Below are 23,340 nucleotides of genomic sequence, written 5' to 3'. Positions count from 1 at the left end.
TGAAAATGTCTGGAGTAGTCTCTCCGTGAAATTCTCTTCTCTAGTACTCTGTCAGGCAAACTCTAGTCCCTTTGGTCTTCACATATTCTGAGCATCATTTCCTCAATTTAGGGAGACTGCTTGTCCCTGCATTAGCTCTACCTCGCTATGTCATGGCCTTCACATTTTCTTCACACAACCATCTGGGACAAGCATAGTGCAAGGAATACCCCATATACACACAATTGGTAAACTAAATGTTTAAGGACATGTAGGTGGCCTTCACATTTTCTTCACACAACAATCTGGGACAAGTATAGAGCAAGGAATAGCCCACATACACACAACTGGTAAACTAAATGTTTAAGGACATGTAGGTGGTTCTGAGGTATGGACTTAGCCAGGATGGGGATTCAGAAAAAAAATTGATAGCATAGGCTGACACAGCTGCTGGTAACTCAATGGATAACTATGTTGGTCTCAAAGGAAGAAGAGTATATTCCTTCAGAAGAGGTTGTCTCCTGGTGGGTAATACCATTAGCTGAGATGCCAGAGGCAGGAGAAGCAGCAAGAGAAGTACCTGAGTAGCTTCAGGGAGAAGAGAGGGAGAAATAAAAGAAAAAGCAACCTCAGGAATTATAAACCTGTAAATCATATAAACAATGAGGCTGCCATTATGTTTATCTCACAGTCATTAACGCCAGTTCAAAATACAAATACAAATCAGTGTTATCATTTCAGAGCCACATCTCCATCAGCATCAAAAATCTAGGTATCTCTTTTGTTTACCAATTTTACCTGGTAGACTTCATGTCAGATGAATTGTGGCTATTTCCAGAAATCAAAGCTGCCCTAAAAAGAAGCAAGATGAGATTCTGCTGAAGGTGTGTGAAATAATACAATGAAGTCATGTTCTGAAACAACTTCTCAAAAAAAGAAAGTCATGTAAATTCAACCAAGATGATTGACTATCTTCAAGAGCACAACTCTTGATTATATAAGTTCCAGCATAAAAATAATAAAAACTGTTATATGAAAAAAAGAAAGAAAAAAAAGCTGCAAATTTAAGAATGGTTCTGATACGGACAAATGGAGAGTAACGGAAGGGTATTCCAAGGAAATGGTTTGGAGACATGCTAAAGTGTGGCAAAGTAAAAGGTGAATGGAAAGGCGAGGTCACGTGTGGGAGACATTTCCAAGGAAAGCTCTGTGGGATGGAGGGTTGTGTTTGATATGGCCTATGAAGAATGAAAAGACAGTGGTGATTCTGATATTCAGAATTTTGTGCATGCCTGGGGAAGTCTTTGAGGTAGCTCTCCATGGCTATCCAGTTCAAGACACCATGGACCACCCACGGTAGCTGAGCAAAGAGTAGGCCTAGTATGGATGGGACACATTCAACTAACCAAGAGCTGGCAAACAAACCTATGCCTTAAAATAATTCCAAACATCAGTCTTATACCCCAACTGAGAATTTTCCCCCTCATCGGTCATCTCAGAGTAGCATGCACATGTGATCTTTAAATAAATTCTGTTTGAATTAAATCTGTTTGTATTAAATTTGAGGAAAAAAATGTCCCCAACATTTTTGTCATTGGCTTCATCAGTAACAATTATCTATGTGGAGCACCTTTAGTTTTTTCTCTCTTTTATTTGTTTCTAGTAGAATAATCGAAAACATAAATGTCCAGCTGAAAGCTGGAGGAATAAAGGATGTTCTATGTTGTGATAAATATATATTATGATATAGTGTGACAAACAATGGCCGTACATGGAATTCATACAGTGCTTGCTGTGAACTGACCAGTCCCCTACAAGTTTTCCATGGATCATTACTTGACACTTGCAGCAACCTTGTGAAAGAGATGCAGATATTTCCAGTATTACAGGGGTTGGTAACAGGCACCAAGGTAGTGTGAGTGCTTCTACATCGACGCATTTCACTCACAGGCTGCTCCCTATGTGATCCCTTTCATACCTCAGAGGCTTCTAAACAAGCCCAAGGTTCCGTGTTTTTTCCACTTCTATTTCCCATGGACCAGTATGTGGTTTTCATCTCCTCCCCCATCTCCTTGATTATTGTCTCCTTTCTTCTATTTTGCTTTAAGTATTTTTATTTTATTTATTTATATTTTTTTGTGGCAGCAAGGGCTTTGAACTCAGATAGACCTTGGTTTGAATCCCAGCTCTGCCACTTGCTAGTTCTGTGGCTCTGGCAAGTAACTTTCCTGATCCAAAAAGTAAAAGCAGACCTTGTGCTAAAACCTGAAAACAGCCCCAGGCCTTGTTGGCTGTCAAGGTTCTTATGAAAGCACAGATTATGCTTGGCTCATAGGATTTGGCTTTTCTGAACACCAGGAAATTTCTGGAGCAAGTATTTCAGAAACATTACTCCCTTTCATGTACTCACCAAGTACTTGAGCCAGGTATTGTTCTAGGTATTGGGGATAGAGCAGTGAACTAGCCAGGCCATTGCCCTACCTTTTAGGAGTCTGCATTCCAGTTGTGGGATGTCAGATAATACACAGTAAAATAATTAATTAAGGATGGTAATAAGTGAGATGAAAGAAAGAAAACAGGGCACCATATTAGGAAGTAACTTGAGGAAGACGGAAGACAGGGAGAAAGTTACTTTAGCCAGGGTGGTAAGGAAAGGCTGTTGAGAAGGTGATGCTTGAGCTGAGTGGTGAAGGATGAGAGCGAGCCAGCCATGTGTGTTTGTTACCTATTGCTGCATAACAACTTATCCCACAATGTAACAGCTTTAAATTACAAATATTTGTTCTCACAGTTTCTGTGGTTCGGTGATCGGGGCATGGCTTGCCTGGGTTTGCCTGGCTCAGGGTTTCTTTCTCATGAGGCTAAATTCTGGGTATTAGCTGGGTCTCCAGTCATCCCAAAGCTGTCCTGGAGGAGAATGGGCTTCCAATTACACCCACGTGGCTGTTGGCAGGCTCTGGGTTCTCACTGGCTATCGGCCAGAAACATCAGTTCTTTGTCATATGGGCCTGTCCACTGCAGCTGACAATAGGCAGGAGGCAGTTCCCTCAGAGCAAGCCAGCAGAGTGAGACACAGAGAAGGCAGCTTGAATACGAGTCGCCTCGTGGATGTGTTTGAGGAAGTAAGAGGAGGCTGATGGAAGCAGAATGTACTAAACAAAGTTGGGGGAAAGAAAGATAGGAAATAAGATAGTTAGAAGGCAAACCATGCAGAGCCTGAAAAATTTTGATTATCCTAAGTGCAGTGGGAACCAGTAAAGGGTTTTAAGCAAGGGACTTAGTGATGCAATCCAACCATTTGAAATTTTCCAGACGGTAATGGTTGATGTAGCCCCACCAGGGCCTGAAGGTAGAAGGTGAAGAGAAAAGATTCTTTTGCTTAAAAAAAGTCAGTGGCATGCAAATGCCTATCCAACTAAGTATAAAGATTTTAGGGTCTTATAAATATTCTCCAAGATATCCTTATAGCCTTATCTCCCACTACTTCCCAGAACTCCAGTCAAAATGAAGTTCCCCAAGCATACACTATGTTTTCCTGTCTCAGCTTATATACTGTTTCCTCTGGAGGACTCTGGAGGACTGCACCTACTATCTCCATCTGTCAAACTTGAGCTCTTTTTGTCCAGATCCTTCTCAAGTGCCACCTCCTAGGTGGTACCTTTCCTTATTTTTCCCTTTTTTGAATGCCCATTGCTCTTTGTTTAATCCGCTTTTTGAACTTACCATGTCTTTCCTAGTTGTAGTAGTTCATGTCTAGATTGTAAATTCCTTGAAAGCAGACACTTTGCTTTCCTTATTTTTGTAATCCACTCAGTAGTGAGAGCTTGAGCATTTGTAATCCGTGTTCAACCAATACTTGTCAATTTGAATTAAACTGGGAACTAAACCATGACAACAGCTTTGGTTGGCTGTGAGGGCTTCCAAGAAATAAGATAGTAACCAGTTAACACCCTATCACAACTCACAAATTTTAAAATTTTGCTTTCTAATGTTCAAGAAAAGTGTTGAGTGTATGCTACCTTTCATGTGAAAAAGAAAGGTTTATAAGAAATATACATGACCTTATTTTTGCAAAAAGAAATAAAGTAAGGATGCACCATAAACTAACTGCAGAGAGCAGGTGGGACCAGGACAGAAAGAATGGAGGAGGAAGAACAGGATAAGGGATTGAGGAGAAGTCACACTTCTCTGAGTATACCTTTTTGTATAGTTCTAACTTTTAGAACCATGTTGAGATTCCACACACTAAAAAATAAATACACTAAATGAAATTTGGGATATTCATACAATGGGATATTATTCAACTGTAATAAGAAATGAAGTACTGGTGCATTCTATAGGGTGGAGAACCTTGAAAACATTATGCTAGATGAAAAATATATAACATATCCAGATAGACAAATCCAGAGACAGAAAGCAGATTAGTGGTAACCAGAAACTGTGTTGGGGGTTGGGGGTTGGGAAGGGTAATATGGAATGACTGCAAATGGGTACTGGGTTTCTGCATTAGTCCGTTCTCACATTGCTATAAAGAAATAGCTGAGACTTCGCTGGGCATGGTGTCTCACGCCTGTAACCCCAACACTTTGGGAGGCTGAGGAGGGCAGATCATGAAGTCAAGAGATCGAGACCATCCTGGCCAACACGGTGAAACCCCATCTCTACTAAAAATACAAAAATTAGCCAGGCATGGTGGCACAAGCCTGTAATCCCAGCTACTCGGGAGGCTGAGGCAGGAGAATCACTTGAACCCAGGAGACAGAGGTTGCAGTGCACCAAGATGGCACCACTGCACTCCACCCTGGGTGACAGAGCAAGACTTTGTCTCAAAATAAAAAAAAAATAAAGAAAAATGAAAAGAAAGAAAGAAATATCTGAGACTGGGTAATTTATCAAGAAATGGCATTGGGAGTTATACCTGATATAAATGACGAGTTGATGGGTGCTGACGAGTTGATGGGTGCAGGACACCAACATGGCACATGTATACATATGTAACAAACCTGCACATTGTGCACATGTACCCTAAAACTTAAAGTATAATAAAAAACACAAAAAATTAAAAAATTAAAATTTATCAAGAAAATAAATTTAATTGACTCATGATTCCACAGGCTGTACAGGAAGCATGATGCTGGCATCTGGTGGCTTCTGGGGAGACCTCAGGAAACTTACGGTCATGACAGAAGGCAAAGGGGGAGCAGATAGTCACATGGCTGGAGCAGGAGCAACAGCTGGGGAGGTGGTACACACATTCAAACAACCAGATCTCACAGAACTCACTCAGCATTGCAAAGACAGCATCAAGAGGATGGTGCTAAACCATTCATTAGAAACCTCCCCCATGATCCAATCACCTCCCACCAGGCCCCACCTCCCACACTGGGGATTACAATTCAGCATGAGGTTTGGGTGGGGACACAGATCCAAACCATATCAGCTTATTTTTAAGGGATGAAATGCTCTGGAATTAGATAATGATAGTGATTGGCTAACTTTGTGAACATACTAATAACCACTGAATTGTATACTTTAAAATGGTGAATTTTATGGTATGTGAATTGTATCTTAACATTTAAACTAAATACATGATTAAAATCAGCCACAAGTGTCAGAGGAAATGCAAATAGGTACAAATGATAACAAATCAACCTAGCTGTATTATGTATGAATAACAATATTGAAGGTGTTAGGAAAGAAAAGAACTAACATACGTAACTGGAAAAGAGTATTTTGACTAGCTACTGTAAGGCCGACAGTAAAAGGAATACAAATATTGCATTCTAATTAGTAAATTTGTTTTTCACAGAGAAACAGATGAACAATTCTAAAACTACTTTATGGGTGTTCTAGGACTACAAAAATAAATAAATGTATTATGGATGATGACAGCCAGATTTCTCACTGTCAGAAGAGGGAAAAAGGAAACAGGGGAGGATAGAATGAACTTAATAGTGTTGGACTGGCAGTGAAGGTTTCAGAGTGGACTGTTGGTTTCCAACATGCATGCAAATAGATGAGTATAGAAATAAATGTAGATGTGTGCATATGTATGTGCAAACATACATATATTTCTTAGTTCTCTCTGTTGAATCTAGAAACAATGACACCCTAGAAGCAATGAGCACACCTAGAATTGAGATCTTGGTTTCAAAATTCCATTCTCCACTAAAGGAAACCAGGGCTTCTCAGAGAAATGTCTTATTCCAAAGTGAGGACAAAAAGTTACAAAAGCCTAGAACATCTTCTGGAAAAAGAAAGTAAGAAAGTGCTGTATTGGGAATACTGAAAAACATAGATGAGCCAATGTGAAGGTGCTCCCAGTGACCAAATCTGGGACAATGTGATCAATAAAAATTAGTAATAAATGTGACCAATAAAAAATCATAGAATAAAATAAATACCCTTGAGTACATACTAATATAAAAATTGAATAAGTAAATAATTGGAGGAGAATATACAGCTCTTCCTTGAAGGGGAATTCCAATTAACAAATGTAGATAGAAAGATGAAGACAGAAAATCACCATTTGGCAAATACCACAATAATAACTGTTGCAGACAAGCATCATTTTAGCAAAGAATGCTAAAACTCATGGACAAAGTATAATGAGGGTGTGGTGGCAGGCAGCTGTAGTCTCAGCTACTCAGGAAGCTGAGGTGGGACGATCACTTCAGGCTAGGCGTTTGAGTCCAGCCTAGGCAACATAGTGAGATCTGGTCTTCTAAAAAAAAAAAAAAAAGTGGGGGAGGGGATGGCAGGTGGCTCACACATGTAATCCCAGCACTTTGGGAGGCCCAGGTGGATGGATCACTTGAGGCCAGGAATTTGAGATCAGCCTGCCCAACGTGACGAAACCCTATCTCTACTAAAAATACAAAAAAAGAAAAATTAGCCAAACCTGGTGGTGCACACTTGTAATCCCAGCTACTCAAGAGGCTGAGGCAGGGGAATCATTTGAACCAGGGAGGCAGGGGTTGCAGTGAGCAAAGATCGAGTCACTGCACTGTAGCCTGTGTGACAAAGCAAGACTCTCTCACAAAAGAAAGAAAGAAAGAAAGAAAGAAAGAAAGAAAGAAAGAAAGAAAGAAAGAAAGAAAGAAAGAAAGAAAGAAAGAAAAGAAACAGGATGGTTTTTAAGTATCTCTCCACAGATAATTACTAATTACAAAGAGAACAATAACAACTTTTCATTTAAAAAACCTGACAGACACCAGCTTAACCAAGTGATCTAAGTTCAAAGTAAAAGAAGAGAAAACGATGAACCATAAGAAAGCTAGAATACTTGAACTAGTTTCAGACTAAGTAGATCTCAGAACAAAGAATATCACTGTGGACAATGGTTCATTTCATAATGATAATCAAAATGACGCACTTAGTGACAGAGCTTCAAAACACATGAAACAAAAATCGATAGTGTCAAGTAGACAAATCCACAAGTTGAATTGGAGATTTCAATACTGTTTGCAGAAATTCAGCAAGGATAAAGCAGATGTAAGTAATATTAACCAACTTGACTTGATTATCACTTACCAAACACCAATAACAGTCAAATACATGTTGTTCCCAAGTGTGTATGGAACATTCACCAAAATAGATCATATTCTGGTCATAAAACAAGTCTCAATAAATTCAAAAAGAGTCAAGCCATGCAAAGTATGTTCTTTGACAATAATGGAGTTAAATTAGATATTAATAACATATATTTTTAGATAAATTCCCAAATATTTGGATACTAAATGATATACTTCTAAATAACATATAGGTAGAATAAATTAAAAAGTGATTAAAATTATTTTGAATAGATAAAAATAAAAAACAAATTTTAAATTCAGCTGAAAAATTTTTAAAAAGAAAAACATAACAAGTCAGAACTTTTGAGATGTTGTTAAGGCAGTTTTTAGTGGGAAATTTATAGCACCAAACACTTATAGTAAAAGAAAGTTTTCAAATCAATAACCTCAGCTTCCACTTTTAAGGCACTAGAAAAAGCAGAGACAATTAAATAAAACTAAGCAGAAGAAAACAAAAATTAAGATCAAGGCAAAATTAATGAAATAGAAAACAGAAAAACAGGCCAGGTGTGGTGGCTCACATCTGTAATCCCAGCACTTTGGGAGGTCGAAGCAGGCAGATCACCTGAGGTGAGGAGTTCAAGACCAGCCTGGCCAACATGGTGAAACTGTCTCTACTAAAAATACAAAAGTTAGCCAGGCGTGGTGGCAGGCACCTGTAATCCCAGCTACTCGGGAGGCTGAGGAAGGAGAATTGCTTGAACCTGAAGGTGAAGGTTGCAGTGAGCCGAGATTGTGCCATTGCACTCTCGCCTGGGTGATGAGTGAAACTCCATCTCAAAAAAAGAAAATAGAAAAACAATAGATAAAATCAATGAAATCGAAAGATGGTTCTTTGAGAAAATCAATAAAATTGATTTAAAAATGTTGCTAGACATATTAGTGAAAGATGAATAAGCAAATGACAATGAGAGGAATAAGACAGGTGACATCATTTCAGATGCTACAGATATTATAAGAATAATAAGGGAATATTATGAACAATTTAAGCCAATAAATATGACAATTTAGATGAAATTAATAATTTCCTTGAATGTCACAAATTACCAGAACTCACTCAAAAAGAAATAAATAGTCTAAATAGCCCTGTGCTTATTAGAGAAAATGACATAGTTCAAAAACCTGTCACAGAAAACTCCAGGCCCAGATGACTTCGTGGGTGAATTCTATCAAACACTTAAGGAAAACAAGTAATCCCAATTCTACACAAAGTTTTTCAAAAATATTTAAAATAGGGGAATAGTTCCCAATTCTTTCTCCAAGGCCAGGATTACCCTTAAAACAAAATCAGACAAAAACATTACAGGAAAAGAATACTATAGACCAATATCTCTCATAAATGAGCCATATACAAAATGGTAGCAAATTGAATTCAACAATTATTAAAAGGACAATATATCATGTGGCCAAGTGAGATTTATCATTGGAATGCAGGGTTTAACATTTGAAAGTTAATCAATATAGGCCGCGCGTGGTGACTCACGCCTGTAATCCCAGCACTTTGGGAGGCCGAGGTGGGCAGATCACGAAGTCAGGAGATCGAGACCATCCTAGATAATACGGTGAAACTCCGTCTCCACTAAAAATACAAAAAAATTAGCCGGGCATGGTGGCAGGCGCCTGTAGTCCCAGCTTCTTGGGAGGCTGAAGCAGGAGAATGGCGTGAACCCAGGAGGCGCCAGAGCTCTCGGTGAGCAGAGATCGTGCCACTGCACTCCAGCCTGGGTGACAGAGCGAGACTCTGTTTCAAAAAATTAAATAAATCAAAGAAAGTTAATCAATATAATTCAACATATTAACAAACTAAAAAATATTATATGATTATCTCAATAGATGTTGAGAAAACATTTAACAAAGTTAAACATTCATTCCTGATAAACACTCTCAGAAAACTCAAATTAAAAGGAATCTTCTTCAACCTGAAAACAGGCAGCTAAGAAACCTATGGCAACCATTATACTTAATGATGAAAGCCTAAATACTTTCCCCCTATCACCAGGAACAAGTCAGGAATGTCTGCTATTAGCACTTAAATTTGACATTGTACCAGTGGTTTTAGCCAGTGTGATTGGGCAACAAAAAGAAATAAAAGGCATCAAGATTGAAAAGGAAGAAATAAAACTCTTTTTATTTGTAGGTGACATGATTGTCTGTGTAGGAAATATGATAGAATCTAAAACGAAATCTATTAGAACTAGTAATTGAGACTAGTACGATTTTAGAATAGAACAAAATACAAAAATCAATTATATTTTTCTATACTAGCAACAAATAATTGGAAATTGAAATGTTTACAAATATCACTTACAAAAATTAAAAAATGAAATACTTAGAGTTCAACTTCACAAAATTAGCAAAATACCTATACACTAAAACTTCAAAATATGGCTGAAAGAAATTAAAGAAGACCTAAACAAATGAAGAGATATGCCTTGCTCATAGATCAGAAGACTCAATGTTGTAAAGACATCAGTTGCTCTCAAATTGATCTATAGATCCTATACTATCCTACTCAAAGTCCCAGAAGGATTTTTTTTCAGAATTGACAAGCTGGATCTGAAATTTTTATGGAAATACAAAGAACCTAGAATAGCCAAACAATTCTGAAAAAGACAAGGTTGGGATGACACAACCTGATTTCAAGAATTATTATAATGCAGCATTAATGAATACGGTATGAAATTGATATAAAGTTAAAAAATAGCTCAACAGAACAGAATGAAAAGTACATAAATAAATCCACACATATATTGACAACTGATTTTTGACTGAGGTGCAAAGGTAATGAATTAGAAAAAGGATAGCCTTCTCAACAAATGGTGCTGGAGCAATTGCATAAGCACATGGGAAAAAGTGAACTTAGAACCAAGCTCATACTACATGCAAAGATTAACTCAAAGTGGATCATAGACCTAAATTTAAAAACATAAATCTATGCAATTTCTAGAAGAAAACATAGGAGAAAGTCTTTGTGACCTCAGATTAGGCAAATATCTCGTCTGCAGAAGCATATACTAAAGTGTTCAACATTATTAGCCATTAGGAAAATGCAAATTAAATCCACAATGAGATAGCACTACACACTTATTAGGCTAAAATTTAAAAGATTGACATACCAAGCATTATGAAGATGTGGAGAACTGCACTCTTGTGAACTTTTGTTACAATGTAAATGTTAGAACCACTTTGGAAAACAATCAGGCAGTTTCTTAAGAAGTTGAACATGGCCGGGCGCGGTGGCTCAAGCCTGTAATCCCAGCACTTTGGGAGGCCGAGACAGGCGGATCATGAGGTCAGGAGATCGAGACCATCCTGGCTAACACGGTGAAACTCTTGTCTCTACTAAAAAATACAAAAAACTAGCTGCGCGACGCTGCGGGCGCCTGTAGTCCCAGCTACACGGGAGGCTGAGGCAGGAGAATGGTGTAAACCTGGGAGGCGGAGCTTGCAGTGAGCTGAGATCCGGCCACTGCACTCCAGCCCGGGCGACAGAGCAAGACTCTGTCTCAAAAAAAAAAAAAAAGAAGTTGAACATGTAATGACAGCATGATCCACTCATTTCACTCCTGGATATTTACTGGAGGAAATTAATATATATAACCATATAAATACTTTTATGTAAATATTCATAAAGACTTTATTTGTAATAGCCGAAAGCTGGGAACAGCTCCACCGTCCATCAAGAGGTGAATGGATAAACTATGGCATATCTGTAAAATGGAATACTACTCAGCCATAAAAATAATGATTGCTATATACAACATATGGAGGAATCTTAAAATTATCATGCTGAGTGAAAGAAGCCTGCTTAAAAAAAAGAGTACATACTATATGATTAAATTTATATAAAACTAGAAAATGCAAACAGTCCATAGTGACATAAAGCAGATCAGTGTCTGCTTAGAGGTGGGAGATGAGATGGTGTGGGAGAGAGGTATTACAATGGCTTATGAGAAAACTTTTGGGGGTAATAGCTATGTTCACTGTCTCAGTTGCAGTGAGGATTTCATGGGTGTATACACATGTAAAAATTGTAGACTTGGGCTGAGCACAGTGGTTCACACCTGTAATCCCAGCACTTTGGGAGGCTGAGGTGGGTGGATCACCTGAGGTCAGGAGTTCGAGACCAGCCTAGCCAACATGGCGAAACCCCATCTCTACCAAAAATACAAAAAATTAGCCTGGCATGGTAGCAGGCTACCTGTAATCTCAGCTAGTTGGGAGGCTGAGATAGAAGAATCGCTTGAACCTGGGAGGCAGAGGTTGCAGTGAGCAGAGATCGTGCCATTGCACTCCAGTCTAGGTGAAAAGAGCAAAACTCCATCTCAAAAAAAAAGAAAATTGTAGAATTTAAACATGCAGTTTACTGTAAAGCTTATATATATATATAAGGCTTATGTATCTGAATATAAAATTTATGTGTAAACTTTAGTGTGTGTGTATATATATACACATATGTCTATCTTTATTGAGATATAATTGATGTACAATAAAGTGCACATTTAGAAATAAAGTTTTTTTTTTTAACTTCAGCCCAGAAGTGAAAAATGTCACTTCTGATGTTTCATTGGCCAGTGAAAGTCCACATGTCCACACCTAACTCCAGGTGAGTCAGGAGAGTACATTTACAGTAGGATAATCAGTTAATATGAACTTGTTTGCTATATGAGAGTGGTGGGATTATGCATATTTTACATTTTCTTCTTTTTGCTTATGTGTATTTTTGAATATTTCTATAATAAATATGAATTACTTTTGTAACAAAATGTACCCTTTATTTTATTTTTTTTACATACAATACTTTTATTTTAGACATGCAAGGAAAGCTATTTCAGAATCTACTATTTATTATTTTTTTAAGACAGAGCCTCTCTGTGTTGCCTAGGCTGGAGTGCAGTGGCACAGTCTCGGCTCACTGGAACCTACACCTCCCTGGTTCAAGTGATTCTCATGTCTCAGCCTCCCTAGTAGCTGGAACTACAGGTGTGTGCCACCACACCCATCTAATTTTTGTGTTTTCAGTAGAGACAGGGTTTCACCATGTTGGCTACACTGGTTTCAAACTCCTGGGCTCAAGTAATCCTCCTCAGCCTCCCAAAGTGCTGGGATTACAGGAGTGAGCCACTGCCCCAGGCCACAAAATATACACTTTAATCTTCCCCTTTTAATTGAGAGCAATTTCGCTATCTTGATGTTCTCTTTCTCTTTCTCTCCTCCATGCTAACCAATTCCAATTTCCTTCCTCTTTCCTTAGAAGACCTACTTTTCATACTGAAATTATCTTTATCGGGCTTTTTAAGACTTTATTTTTGCCTTGTGTTTAGCTAAATTGAGTTTACTTTCAGAATTACTCTACCTTATGACTTGAATTTTTGAAAAAGCTTTTTCTAGTCTCTCTTTAATTTAATAGACTTATATTTGCACTACATTTCATTTAAAATATACATTAGCCAGATTGACACTTAAAACATGTTCACCCTGTGTTCTTTTGTCTAAAGATAGACGTATTAAGTATGTTCTGTGTACTCTGGTACTGTCCGTATGCGTCATAACAGAGATGCATTCCTATCAGTGTATGTGGGCACGTGTGTGTGTGTGTGTGTGTGTGTGTGTTCGCATGCATAAAACATGTGCCTTGGCCGGGAACGATGGCTCATGCCTGTAATCCCAGCACTTTGGGAGGCTGAGGCGGGCGAATCACGAGGTCAGGAGTTCGAGACCAGCCTGACCAACATGGTGAAACCCCCATCTCTACTAAAAATACAAAAATTAGCCGGGCATGGTGGCGTGCGTCTGTAGTCCCAGCTACAGGGAGGCTGAGGCAGGAGAACAGCTTGAACTTGAGAGGCAGAGGTTGCAGTGAGTGGAGATCATGCCAATGTACTCCAGTCTGGGTGACAGAGTGAGACTCCATCTCAAAAACAAAACAAACAAACAAAAAAACATGTGTCAGACTCTGGGCTAAATGGCTTCTAAGCTTTACTTCATTTGGTTCTCACAACACTTTTATGAGATTATTGTTATTCTGTTTTACAGATCAGGGTTAGAGAGGGGGGCTCTAACATGCTAGAGATTAGCCTGAAAGCACAGGAGCTAGGCTATGCAGATGGCATCCAGCAAGGAAAGAGGGTAGTATAGAAATAAGACTATGTACAAGGCAGTGTATGAGAAATGCTACACACATGTTTTTAAACACACATTTTCTGGACCTTCACTGATTTCAGTAATTTGGTTGCAGAGGACGGACTTCATGGGTATGCGAACAGTGCAGCTGCACATGGCCCCAGGTTCAGAGGAGCCCTGCATGCTTGGAGTTCAATGCTCTGCAGTTGCTGTCTTGATATTCTTAATAATTTAATCTTTGAATTTGTGTTTTGCAAGTGAAGTCCAATGGACATTGGAGCACGTGCCATTAGCTTACATGTGGTTCTGCCTGCTGCCAGCTCTCCACCTCCCTGAGAATAGGTCCTTGGCAGCCTGTTCTTCATTGCCTGGTTCCTGGGACCCTGCCCAGCCACCCCCTCTCCACATCTGCTCTCCCCACTATGGCCCCTGCCTGCCTTTACCTGGGATAGCAACTGGGTTGTGTCTGGCAGACATGGGGGTTGGGGGGTAATATTCTGCTGTCATCCTCTGATTTCAATAGGGACCTGGGTTGCACCCGGGAAGACTTGAGGCTGGGCATCCAGGGTCTCTTTGCAGCAGGGCCTGGTAGCACAACCGTTAGGGGGCAACTCGCCTCTGCCCCACCCCCAATCCAGGCACTGAGCTTGTCCTGGTACTGAGGTTTCAATCCCTTCAGGGTCAACCATCTGCCGCAGGTTGGCCCAGCGCCAAGCATTGGCCTGTGGCTGGAGAGAGGGTGGCCCCTGAGCCAGTGAGGACTCACACTTACCCTGGGAGTATCCCCTGCCCAAAGACAAGCTATATTAAAGAGCAAATTTTAAAAGCACACCATGACCGACAGGTCGAGAGAGATGGTGAAAGAGAGGAAAAGCTTTGTATTTTAGCACTTTTAATGGCACTTTTTCTTCCTAGCCTTTGAACAAGGGCCTGCACTGTCATTTTATACTAGGCTGGAAAATTATGTAGCCAGTCCTGCTGTCCCGTGGTTGGCTTCAGGCAATCAGAGAAGGGAATGGTTTACTCCATGAGGAACAGTGACTTCTTATTTGTTTATTCCACCCTTCTTTATCTTTGCCTTCTAAGTGTTTATTCAGGGAGTCCTACTGCTGTTACTGGTGTTGGGAGAAGATAGCAGTGGTGACTGTTTCCGGCAGAGGAAGCTGCCAACCACTGATATAATTTCTTCTTTTCTTTTATTTATTTATTTATTTATTTATTTGAGACAGAGTTTTGTTCTGTCGCCCAGGCTACAGTGCAGTGGCACGATCTTGAGTCACTGCAAACTCTGCCTCCCGGGTTCAAGCGATTCTTGTGCCCCAGCCTCCCGAATAACTGGGATTACTACTGGCATGCACTAGCATGCCTGGCTAATTTTTGTATTTTTGGTAGAGACGGGGTTTCACCATGTTGGCCAGGCTGGTCTCAAACTCCTGACCTCAAGTGATCCCCACCTCAACCTCCCAAAGTGCTGGGATTCTAGGCGTGAGCCACCATGCTCAGCACTGATATAGTTTCTTGACTGTGCATGGGAAAAGGTGGTGGGAAAAAGGGAAATGAGAAATCAGGAATTTGAGATTATTAAACTGTGTGACTAACCATCACCTCCCGTAACTGCAGTCCTGTAACTTTCTGTTTTGACGCTGTGTATTCCTCATTTCGGCAACCTCATCTTCAAGGAAATCACACAAAAAGTTGACTAGCAGGCTGGCTGGCCAGAGTAGAAGAGCTGTTTATTATCAGGATGGCAATGTACAAAGTAAGCTACCCCAGGGTGCATTCCTTTCAGCTTTATTGAAAGCCAGTTTTTGCAGGTATCTCTCTGGAGAAAAGGCAGTCCCGCTTTTGAAGACACCAGTTCAAGTGCCAGATAGAGCTCTGAATAAAGCACTTGGCATTGCTCATTCCTGCAGATAATGGCCTTAATGCATTGGAAAAAGCAGCTTGGGACCAATGCTGTGGGGAGTCAGTCAACAGGGTCATCTCCACACAGGAAGAACAGGAAAGAGGCTCACAATCGCAGCAGGGGCTGTGCCTGGAGAAGGCATTCTGGGGCAAGTTGGATTTTCTCACAGCACTGATATAGTAGGTAGCTGAGTGCTGACAGCTTAATCTTAACCCTCCTTTTTTATTGACCATAAATGCCATATTCAAATCAACTACAAATGATACTATTATATACTGCCCAGTGGTAAGCTTTCAAAATGTAAATCAGTCTGGGAATACAGAAATCAATTATACGAATTTTCAATGATCTTTGTTTAACTGTTTAGGGAACTCCCCAGAAGTGGGCTTGTGTAAGTGTGGGAAATGTGGGAGGAAAGGGCTAGAAAAGGAAAGAGGAGCTTGGGCTGAAAGGGAAGAATCCAGGGGGAGTGTAGGTAGCAGGGTGTGTGTGTGTGCACCTCTTGGCTTCACCTTTTAACAGCTGTGGAACTGGCAAGGGGCCCCCAGGGCGAACTGCTGAAGGGCGAACTTTTCTAAGTCAAGGGAAACACATATCATACTGTTTATTATTAGTCACTAATGAAATTAACATTTATGTCCCCAAAAGAAATATCAAATATGTCTATATGCTGGAGACAGACTTAAAGTCACTTGCTTACCTGCCTAAAATCTGTGCCTAGCTGTGTTTATCAGCTAGATCTAAGATAACAAACCAACCCATCCCATCTATCTAAGTAGGATGCAGATTTCTAGCCTTTTTTTTAATTTTTACCATTTCTAGCCATTTTTACACTTTTTTTTAACCAAAATGTGTTCTTCATAATGCAGTTAGAGAGTGAAGTGAAGATAATAGGGTCTTTTCCTTTGCCTCTGTCTGCCACTCTCCCGCCACAACAGAAAGCAAACTAGTGAAGGATTATTTTTCCTATGCTCCCAATTCTCAGGTTCCTGGGAGCCCAGGCCTTGCTCCCCTGGTACTCTGAAATTGACTGTGTCTTGGATGCAGAGAGCTCTATAGCAAATATATATGTATGTATGTGTGCGTGTGTGTGAGGGAGAAATATGTATATCTCAGCTAAAGATAAGAAGAAATCCCAGGGGCCTCAGGGCCCAACTCTTTCATCCCTAGTTTAAAGGGCCTGCTATAGAGCAAAGGTCTCAGGGCTGTGCTCTGGGCCCACCCCACTCCCTACAGTCTGGAAAGGACTAGAGGCTGTTTTTTAGGGCCAGGTCTGAAAGGGGTGGACATCACTCCCACTAATTACAATTCAGTCACTTATCCAACCTAACTGCAAGAAAGGTCATAAACTCTGGTATGTTTAAACTCCTGGGAAGACACAATGACATGTTGGACCCATCACATGACCTCTGCCACACTAACCAGTTAGTGCCACAGAACCCAGGAAAAGTCAGAAATTGGAAGCATAGCACTTTAGAAGCCCAGGGTGGAGGGTGAGGCCCAAACCTGAGGATTTGCTCAAAGTCTCATAAAGTGCAGTTGGGCCCTGTGCAGCCAGGCACTTGCCCCTCTCCTACCCCAGGGGAAGGTGGGGGTTTATCCTCTGAAATTAACAGATTGGCTCTCCTAACTCAGAGCTAAGCAAGGGAGAGGAGATGAGACACCCTACTGAAAACCATGGGATTAGGCACAAGCCTAGTGGCTAAGACTTGATAACCCCAGCTCCTTTCCCACTCAGTCCCAAAATGCTGGCAGCCATACTTGAACCCTCTAGGCAGGATTCCTCCCTTAAGAAGGAGAACAGCGTGGAGAAAGGACTTATAGATAGATCCTCCCAGTGAAATGAGCAGAGCTCTTCTCTTTTACCTACAGTGAGCTCCATTCACTGTCAGAGAATTTCTAATGAGCTTTTCAGTGCCTCATGTTTATGGACCTGTGAATACAGACCCAAGAATTACCAAGCAATTATAGGGAGCCTGTAATGTGAAAGGCAAAGTCAAAAGTAAACAAATAGAAAATTAATCCAGAGGCAATGCAAAGGGCAAAAGAAACCTCAGGGGGGACCACTATACTTAATATCTTCAGAAGGATAGGAGAATAAACATATTCTATACATAAAAAGAATAGGATGCCACAGAAAAGGCACATCCCAGTAACAAGAAAGCTTTTGAAAATGAAAAAGGAGTATAGACAAAATTAGAAAGTTAGGCAGTCATGGTGGCTCACGCTTGTGATGCCAGTACTTTGGAAGGCTGAGATGGTGGGATCCCTTGTGGCCAAGGGTTCAAGACCAGCCTAGGCAGCATAGAAAGACTCCATCTCAACAAGAGGAAAATTTTAAAATTGACTGGTCATGATGGTGCATGCCTGTGGTCCCAGCAACTTGGGAGGACGAGCCAGGAGGATCACTTGAACCCAGGAGTTCAAGGCTGCGGTAAGCTATGATTGCACCACTGCACTGAAGCCTGGATGGCAGAGCAAAACCCCATGTCTAAAAAAAAAAAAGAATTTAATAGAAGGGGCAGAAGATAAAGGTGAAGACATCTCTTAGAAAATGAAATGAATGGCAAAGAAAGAAAAACTGGAGAAAAAAGAGAATATAATTATAGGATCAATTTAGGAGTTCCAACATCTTGCTAATAGGAGTTCCAGAAAAGTAAGAAAATGGACAGAGGAAATTATCAAAGAAATTCCCAGAACTGAACGTCATGAGTTGCCATATTGAAAAGTACTCAACACAATTAAGGGAAGGAAACTTGGATTAAGGTACATCATAAAAGTTCAGAACACCAAAGATGAAAGAAAGTTCAAAAAGCATAGAGATAGAACAAACAAGTCACTTTTAAAGGGCAGGAGTCAGAATGATGCTAGCCTTCCAACAGCAACAACAGAAGCCTAAGGCTAATAGATCAATGCTTTCAAAATTCTGAGGGAAAATGATGTCCAGTTTAGATTTCTATATTTGGCCAAACTATCATCCAACGTAAGGATAACTGCAACTAATCCTCAAATGGTTCACACACAAAAAAAGTATGCACTTACAATTTAGAGAAAAGATGTGATTCAACAAATATGGCAAAATGTTAACAATTGGCGAATTGGTAAGAACACTTTTTGTAATATTCTTGCAAGTAAAGTCTTCTCTAAGTCTGAAAAAAAAAAAAGCCCCATACAACTAATGGGGGTAAAATAAAGGAATTTTTAGACATGTAAGGCCTCCAAAGTTTATCTCCATGACCACTTTCTTACTAAGCCACTGTAGAAGTGGATGTGCTCATGCAAACAAGAAAATGAAAGAACTAAAGTGCAACCATGGGATCAAGAAAACAGAATCCAGCACAGAAGAGAAAAGGCAGGAAGTCCTGAGACAACAGCTGTGGGTGGGTCTGAATAGGAGCCAGACTGACCTGGAGTGGGAGGACTGAGGACAGAAGGTTTATTTCCAGTAAAATATGAAACTAATAGATTATTGCATCTATTTGATTCTTCTCTCTTTTCTTCTTTATTAGTCTTGCTAGCTGTCTATCAATTTTGTTGATCTTTTCAAAAAACCAGCTCCTGGATTCATTGATTTTTTGGGGGGTTTTTCGTGTCTCTCTATCTCCTTCAGTTCTGCTCTGATCTTAGTTATTTCTTGCCTTCTATTAGCTTTTCAATGTGTTTGCTCTTGCTTCTCTAGTTCTTTTAATTGCGATATTAGGGTGTCAATTTTAAATCTTTCCTGCTTTCTCTTGTGGGCATTTAGTGCTATAAATTTCTCTACACACTGCTTTAAATTGTGTCCCAGAGATTCTGGTAATGTTGTATCTTTGTTCTCATTGGTTTCAAAGAACATCTTTATTTCTGCTTTCATTTCGTTATGTACCCAGTAGTCATTCAGGAGCAGGTTGTTCAGTTTCCATGTAGTTGAACAGTTTTGACTGAATTTCTTAGTCCTGACTTCTAGTTTGATTGCATGGTGGTCTGAGAGACAGTTTGTTATAATTTCTGTTCTTTGACATTTGCTGAGGAGTTCTTTACTTCCAACTATGTGGTCAATTTTGGAATAAGTGTGATGTGGTGCTGAGAAGAATGTATATTCTGTTGATTTGGGTTAGCTGTTTGAGTAATCTTAGAGTTCAGAGCGTTTGGGGATGAATAAGTGGCTGGGGCCATAGAAAATAGAACAAACCAAAATTTGAGTTAATTATTAACTCCAGGGGCAATGAACAATTGCACAAGAAAGGTTTCTTATATGGTTCAGCTATGAACAAGATTTATATGGGCATATTAATATAAAGATGAACATATAATATAATCATGTTGGGAATGAGCGGAGGGAAATGGTGTGTGAATAGAGGGCATAAAAGACAGAATTCCTCATCGTCCATAGTAAGAAATCAATAGATAATGTATAAAATGGAAAAATCAAGAAAAGCAGTAAAAACCTATTCTTTGAAAATATAGAGGTAAACATGAAAAAATTGCTAAAATAATTGAAGGCAATGTCTCTGAGGAATGGGAAGCAGAGATGGTAGGGAAAAGCGGTGGATGTGGTCTTTGTTTTGTTTTGTTTTGTTTTGTTGAGACAGGATCTCACTCTCTCACCCAGGCTGCAGTGCTGTGGTGGGATCACATCTCACTGCAGCAGCCTCAAACTCCAGGGCTCAAGCAATCCTTCTGCCTCAGCCTCCTGAGTAGCTGGAACTACAGGAGGGGGACCACCATGCCTGGTTTATTTGTTTATTTATTTATTGTATTTTTTTTGTAGACACAGGGTCTCACTATGCTGCCCGGGATGGTCTGGAACTCCTGGGCTGAAGTGATCCTCCTTCCTTGGCTTCCCAAAATGCTACATTACAGGTGAGCCACCTCTTCTGGCCAATGTGTTTTTTTATAAGTAGGGTTTATCAGGGACATTCTCAGTTTTTCCTCCCTAGTCTGGCATAATTTCATTACCATTGCCTCTTTTACTCCCAAAGTTGTCCCAGTTTTGTATGTAGCCCTGAAATGCTACTTCATTTTTTAAACTGTATGCATGATATTTTGATAATAGTGAAATAAAAAGAGAAGGCTCTTTGGACCTTAAATAAAATAACTCTCGTTCATCAAGCTCAAAGACTTTAATTTTCTTTTTTCTAAAAACTAATTCTTGGGTTTTTTTTTTTCAATTTTTACCCTCTGTACATTAGAATGTATCCAAAAACTAATTCTTCATTTTAAATTAATTACAAGCCATGTGTATTTCGAAGCACTTTTACAATCACTCACTCATTTAATCCTTACAACAGCTTCATAGGGTAAGCATCCTATCTCATTTTATAGATGATAAAAATGAGGGGCCGGGCACAGTGGCTCATGCCTGTAATCCCAGCACTTTGGGAGGCCGAGGCAGGCAGGTCACGAGGTCAGGAGATCGAGACCATCCTGGCCAACATGGTGAAACCCCATCTCTACTAAAATACATAGAATTAGCCGGGCGTGGTGGCACGTGCCTGTAGTCCCAGCTACCCAGGAGGCTGAGGCAGGGGAATTGCTTGAACCCAGGAGGCGGAGGTTGCAGTGAACTGAGATTGCGCTACTGCACTCCAGCCTGGCAACAGAACAAAACTCTCAAAAAAAAAAAAAAAAAATGAAGTTAAGGAGGTCTTCTGATTGCCTACTAAGGTGACGCTAGTCCACTGGGCCAGGCCCTCTAATTGTAGTATGCATGCTCTTGCCACAATATCAAATGATAAGGCATTTAAGCCATCCCACAAATGAACAGAATCTGAGCTATAAAACCAATAACCCAGATTAATAGCCTATTAGAAAAACAGATTATGAAAATGAATAATTCAAACATTCTTCTGTTTTTGAAAATAAATTCTAATTTATTTCTAAGCCTAGCTAGGCTTAGTGGAAACTGAAATCAATCTCATGGGAAGACAGCCCACACCCCTAACTCCTGTCATCTTTGGAGTCCCAGAGGATGAATCACTGCTGCTAAACCTCCGGACCAGGAAAACAGCCCTAGTGGTTTTTTTGTTTGTTTGTTTGTTTGTTTGTTTGTTTGTTTTTAGATTACAAAGTAATACATGATTATTTCCGAAAACATAAGAAAATAGAGATATAGGATAAAAGAAAAAATATTCTAAACCCCATCACTTAGAGGCGAATACACCTAACAATTTAATGTATACATCTCTGTCTTTTTGTAATACAAATACAAAAATAGGATCATATGATGCAAACTTCTCAGTTACCTGCTTTTTTTTCACCAAACACTATATTTTGGACATGGTTCCATGTCCGTAACCATGTGTCTACATTTTTCTTTTTAGTGGCTGCCTCACGGTTCATCATTTGAATTACTGTATTTGATCAATCCTCTGTCACTAGATATTTGGGTTCTTCCTTTTTTCTTTCCAGCATTAACTCTGCAACGACCACGAAATTCTATACACACATCTTTGTGCCCATGTCCAGTTATTCCTCAGGATAAATTTCCCGAAGATAGACTACTGTGCCAAAGAGCTTGTATTTTACAGGGGGCTTCTAACCCACATTGTATACCCTACCAACATAGAATGTGCTTGTCCATACTCTCATATTCAGATGACCCAATGTGTTCTCTTATCAATGCTTTTATCCCTCCTGTGGGTTAAACCATGAACGAAACAAAGCAAGGGGGTTGGGATGGGAGGCAGTTGAAACAAATAAGAAATTTCAAAAGAGTTTCTTAATTCCTTCTTTCTAGTCCCTCCCACACTCTAATGCTAATGTTTTTTTTCCAATTTGGAACTCTGGCCTGACTGGTTCCACCCTCAGCTCACACACCAACTTTCCCTGCCCATCCCTCTTCTGTATTTTTGAGATTGGGTCAGTCTCTCCTCACTAGAGAGTACATACATTCCTTTGAGGTGAGGGACATCACCTTAAGTGTCAAGGTTTGGACAACAGTATCATCACAGGGTCACCGTGACATGCCCAAGAATTCTGAAATTTCAGAACCAGGCTTGTTAGAATGAATTGTTTAACAGAATCTCCCACACCGATCTGCCAGCCATGAGAACAAAGCCACATGGAAGCTAAAGACAGAGCGGCAGTGTCCAGTCGCTGGCTGGACATTCCTACACCTCTTTCTCTGATTCTCAATGCTCCCTGGGCCCATCCCCTTCCAACTCCTCCCCCACTAGCCCGGCACTGAAATGCCCTTGTTCACTTTATTTTAAATGGGTACCATTCGGAGGCTACATTCTCACAGTCCATTCTTGGCTTCCCGTTCCTCACTTGCTCCATGACCCGGGATCATGATCCCTTTCTTTCTAAAACTGTCATCCCTAGTTTCGGATAGTTGACAGTTTTGCACAAATAGTCACATTTCCCAGTAATTTCTGCTTTTTGTTTGTTTGTTTGTTTTCCTTCCTTATCAAAAGCGGCTGGTCAAAGACAACCTGGTTCAATTTATGAATCCAACTCCTTCCCCCCTCAAGACTGACAGAGATTGAGGTAAAGAGTACGCTCAGCCCTGTTAAATTTATAAGCACAGAACTGGGTATCTCATGCTTGTCCATGTGACTATTTATTTTTATTTTATTTATTTATTTATTTATTTTTGAAACGGAGTTTTGCTTTGTCACCCAGGCTGGATGGAGTGCAGTGGTAGGATCTCGGCTCACTGCAAGCTCTGCCTCCCCGGTTCACACCATTCTCCTGCCTCAGCCTCCCGAGTAGCTGGGACTACAGGCGCCCGCCACCACCCCTGGCTAATTTTTGTTGTTGTTGTTGTATTTTTAG

This window comes from Trachypithecus francoisi, unplaced genomic scaffold (genome assembly GCF_009764315.1).
Source record: "Trachypithecus francoisi isolate TF-2019V2 unplaced genomic scaffold, Tfra_2.0 Lachesis_group17, whole genome shotgun sequence".
In the NCBI taxonomy this organism is placed as follows: domain Eukaryota; kingdom Metazoa; phylum Chordata; class Mammalia; order Primates; family Cercopithecidae; genus Trachypithecus; species Trachypithecus francoisi.
This window is presented reverse-complemented; position numbering follows the sequence as displayed.